Genomic DNA, 4453 nt, shown 5'->3' with positions numbered 1-4453 from the left:
CTTCTCCACTGCCATGTGCTCTCATTCCAACAAATCGGAGGAACACTCCAAAGTCTTGTGCAAGGAGACTCGACCGTACTGAAACGCTCTGCCTCTTATCCGACGTTTGCTCAAACAAGCTCAACCAGAACGAGTGTGACGATAATATGCTCAGGTTTATCTCGGTTACAAACTATTGGCTTCGACACAGTAACTTTGAGGTCCGAGGTGTTGACACGACTAAACCATTCAGTCCATCATCTTACTCCATTGTCCTAAGCGTCCCTATGAAGGCTAAGCTAGCTTTTGAGATTCACCTGGTCTCAGTGAGAAGCTTTGTTGAGTTTAGAACTGATCGTGTCAAATTCAGTATCAAATCCAGTCATATAAGACCTCTTCTTCTCGGTGTTGCCCAAGGTCCTGGAGCTTCTCACTAAAAGCTATTGGCAGGTAAGAGTTCAACTGCCTCTTATTGGTGTATCAACGTCGATGTCGACTCTCAATTGTTCGTAAGAACAATCGCGTTAGGGATTAAGGTGAAACTTTTCCATGGGATTTTTCGTCTTGCTGAGCTTGACTCGTCTCTTATAGACTTTATCTATCTGTGTTTCATAATGCTTTCAATTTTCGTTGAACCGTCGAGTATAGTTCCGAGATCTTCTGCTTCAGTTGTAAACTCTTATGTTCCTTAAGCCTTTCATATAAGTTTGGTGTTACGAAAAAAAAGAACATGACACATGCAGCATCAGGCTACCGTAATATGCCTTAGTAGTAAGGCTACCTGAGCATGCCCAATGGTTTGGAAACTTAATGGGTATGTAAAAAATAGTAATAATAATATTTTAAATTTAGATAGATTATTGAATTAAGTTTTGTTTGATAACAAAAATCTAACTAATCATGTATGACATTTGGCAAGACAGTTTCTAATGAAGTTGTTAAAACATCTCTGCAAACATACTTTCTGACGTTCTCTTACCTTTTTTTGCCATTTTTTCATTTAAAAAAAAGAAGTTAAGATACTATGTCCAACCCACCGTTGGACATGCTCTTTATGCCTTTCTTCTTTTTTTTTGGGATCGAATCTCTCTTTGTTTGAGGTTAATTTGTGAAATAATTATTATGGAAACAAAATTAATAAAATAATCATACATTGTAAAACATGAAACTTTGACATGCATTTGGATCTTTTTCTTTTCTTTGGCATGCACATGGGTATATTACATTCAGTCGCATACGATTCTATTTTTCTGTACATTTAGAACAGATTTAGATACAAATAAGAAGATGGAGGGAGGGAGTGGGAGAGAGAAAGAGAGATGTACATTTCTATTATATTAATAAAATAAAATAAAACATAACAAAATTGTGATTTTTTTTGTAAAAAAAATCTAATTATATTACACGTGTAAAATAGTATAAATTTAAAATAGATTTATCAGAAATATTGTATAAAATTATAAAAATATATGTTTGTTTTGAGATTTTCAAAAAATTTGTAATGTGTAGAAAAATCTATATTTTAATATGTAAAATATAGTTTAATAATTGGTTTACAAAAAGTGAAAACAATTAAAAGTTGAAGGAGGAAAACATATTTGTAACAAAAGAAAAATATTTGTTTATACATAAGTGTGTGTGTAAAAGGGCATTATATCACACTATTACATAATTATAGAAAGTGTATCATCATAACCTATGGCTTTATATGGTTAATTGATGATTTTTTTATGGTTATAAAGTCTAATTTCCCTTGTTTTTTTTTTGTTTTGCTGGTTTCTTTCCATTTTTGAAATTTCATATGGTTGATTGATGATTTTTTTATGGTTATAAAGCCTAATTTTCCCTTTTTTTTTTTGGTTGGTTTCTTTCAGTTTTTGAAACCAACCTGTTTTCTCTTTAAAACCAAAAACAAAACAAACAAAAAAGTCTCCCCTGTTATCTTTTTTTTGATTTTTTTAATCTCCAAGAACTATGGAACTTACATGGTAATGGTACGATATAAACGACCCGATCTCATGTGTGTTTTATCTCAAATAATTTTTTTTTTAACTTTACTTCTCGTTTTCTTTTTCTTTTTGTTGAAAAAGTCATCTTATTTGTGTTGGGAATGTCCTGAAATCTATATACTATAATAAAAGGATATATAATCATCAGAGAGGCCAATCATGAAACTCTAAATTGACAAGTCACTAAAACAATATACACATCACCAAATCACTTTTTTTTTCTCACACCTTTTCAACCCTACGCCGTTTCCAATCCCTCCTTGGTCTTCTTCCCCTTAGTCTGCCTCTGCAGACCAACACTTTCACCGGTTACAAATCTTTTATTCCTTATTAATCTTTTCAGCTTCCTTCTCTCTCCTTACTCACTATATAAGATTGCTAGATTCACAAAAAAAATCCTCTCACGAGAACCAACAGAGCTCTTCATCGCCTCCGGAGAAAACGAATCGTTACCAACGTATACAGTTTTCTGGAAAAATAATTACTCCTTAATATTTGGTAAGTCACTCAACGCCTTGCTCCTGGTACGTACAAAGCATCATCTGTAAAGTTTTCTTTGAAAAGTGTGTTCTTAGGAGTTGTCTGTCTGTGATCTTTTTCTGTTTGATCTTTAATAATATTGTGAGATTGTTAGGAACGAGTAAGAACAAGCAGTTGAAAGAATTGAGGGAGATGGAGGAGTTCGAACTCCATCATTGGTGGAGCTTACGGTTGAGGATTCGGAGTTTACGGTTAAAGTTTCCTAATTTTAATTCACGATTTCACTTCCTCTGTTTCAGATAGGTGGTTTCGTTTTTGAAAGCTCTTGATCTGGTGTTTAGGTTGTTGGACGTGTAAAAAGAAGAGATGAAGCTTTACAGGATAAGATTCATCATCTGGTTTGTCGGGTTTTCTAACTTTCAATCTCTGTTTTGATGATAAAACAATCCAAACCGAATGTGAGCAATGCAGTTTCAGTTTGTTTGCTTTGTTTTTTTAATGAAAGTTGTGGTCTTTTGCAGAGTTGTTATTAGCTTTAAAGTTATGGGTCTCTTTTTTTTTGGACAACAAGTTTTGGGTCTCTAATTTCAAAATTTGCATTTACACAATTAATTGACCTCTAAACGCAAGAGAACCACACCGTTTGTTTTTTTGCCCTTCCTCTTACACTTACGCTTTCTACTTTATGTTTTTCAGGGAACAGCTGAAAATGGGCTAATTGAGTTCAAGGAGATGTAATCTTGACACAATTTCAAGGTTCGCATAGCGCAAGAACGACGTTCTAGCAATCCCTGCTTCATCTGGTCATCACTTAGTCTTCTAATACTATGACTCCAAGGTATTTCTTTTGCTTCAATCTTTGAGTCAAAATCGCATGTAGTGTAACTTGAGTCATCCTTGGTATCGTCCCGTTATCTAGAAAAGTTACTTTGTTTTTTTTTTTTAAATTGATTTGTGTGATTGTGTAGTTTAAAATATTTTTAATCCTTAGCTCACACTTTCACCTTGGTATGTTGACGAGTCCGTAATATTGCATTTTGTTTTGTTTTGTTTCTGTCAATGGTGTTTGTATGTTACTGTCTACATTTGTTTCCCTGCAGCTAATGATGCCTTTGATGGTTCACTAACTGAACTGAAAAAAAAAAAAAAGTCAGTGAGTGTTTTAACATTGTACTTATTCGACTCTGGTGTTTTCATGAATATGTACCTCGGTTTGGTTTGGTTTTTATATTGAATCAAGCTCATTGAATGAAGAAAGTGTTACTGCCGCAGAAGATTTGGATGGTATTCTTAAATTATCTATTTCTAGCGGTAGACATTTTACAGAGAGAATACATTGCAGAGCATGCTAATGAAGAGGAAGAGGTGGAGTAAAATGTTTGGCAGCAACACTCACCCCTGTGAGGGAAGTTAAATATATGATGATGTAAGTATACATTTAGACGATTTTTTTTTGTATTAAAGCATCAGTTATTTGATGACGTTCACTCATTATCAAAAACGTTTTAGCAGCTTGATTTTTGATACCGGGACGTATATTTGCAGCTTCTTAGTAGAGTCTTTAACATTCTCCATGCAAACAATCCAAAGCTCGCTGGAGATGGGTGTTGTACAGTTATGAGGTCTCCTTAAGTTTTTTTAGCAGGAGACAAAAAGAAGACAATGTTTACCAATCACAAAATTATAATTTCTTCTCTCTTCTTTCAGTTCTAATGATTGGTTGTTATTTGAGTTGTTGTGATTTGTAGTAACGATGTTTAAAGGAAGATAGAATCTAAGAAGTCAGTTTCAGAGATTAATTATGAAGTTGAGGGTGAGGATGGTAGTGAATAGGTTTGTAGTTGATCTTTTAAAATTACGTTTCATTGTGTATTATTAAAATTCATGATGAAACTGGTGACTAAGAAGTTGAAATTTGTAGCATAAGTACAGATGGCTGATCTCTTTGTGTTCTTTATTTTTTAGTAAAACTGCTATGGAAATGA

At 33.6% G+C, this 4453-nt stretch overlaps 1 long non-coding RNA gene across 5 annotated transcripts; it reads left to right on the top strand.

Moving 5' to 3' along the window:
* The first annotated feature begins 2214 nt into the window (after window positions 1-2214).
* On the top strand, window positions 2215-4453 carry LOC106325410. Of its 5 annotated transcripts, none has more exons than XR_001266895.1 (5): window positions 2215-2486; window positions 2623-2719; window positions 2810-3306; window positions 3811-3894; window positions 4014-4453. It is a non-coding gene; the product is annotated as an uncharacterized LOC106325410 (long non-coding RNA). The 5 variants fall into 5 exon arrangements; XR_001266897.1 differs by having other exon boundaries at window positions 2623-2866; window positions 3165-3306; XR_001266894.1 differs by having other exon boundaries at window positions 2623-2926; window positions 3165-3306.

This window comes from Brassica oleracea, chromosome C2 (assembly GCF_000695525.1).
Source record: "Brassica oleracea var. oleracea cultivar TO1000 chromosome C2, BOL, whole genome shotgun sequence".
In the NCBI taxonomy this organism is placed as follows: domain Eukaryota; kingdom Viridiplantae; phylum Streptophyta; class Magnoliopsida; order Brassicales; family Brassicaceae; genus Brassica; species Brassica oleracea.
This window is presented reverse-complemented; position numbering and strand designations above follow the sequence as displayed.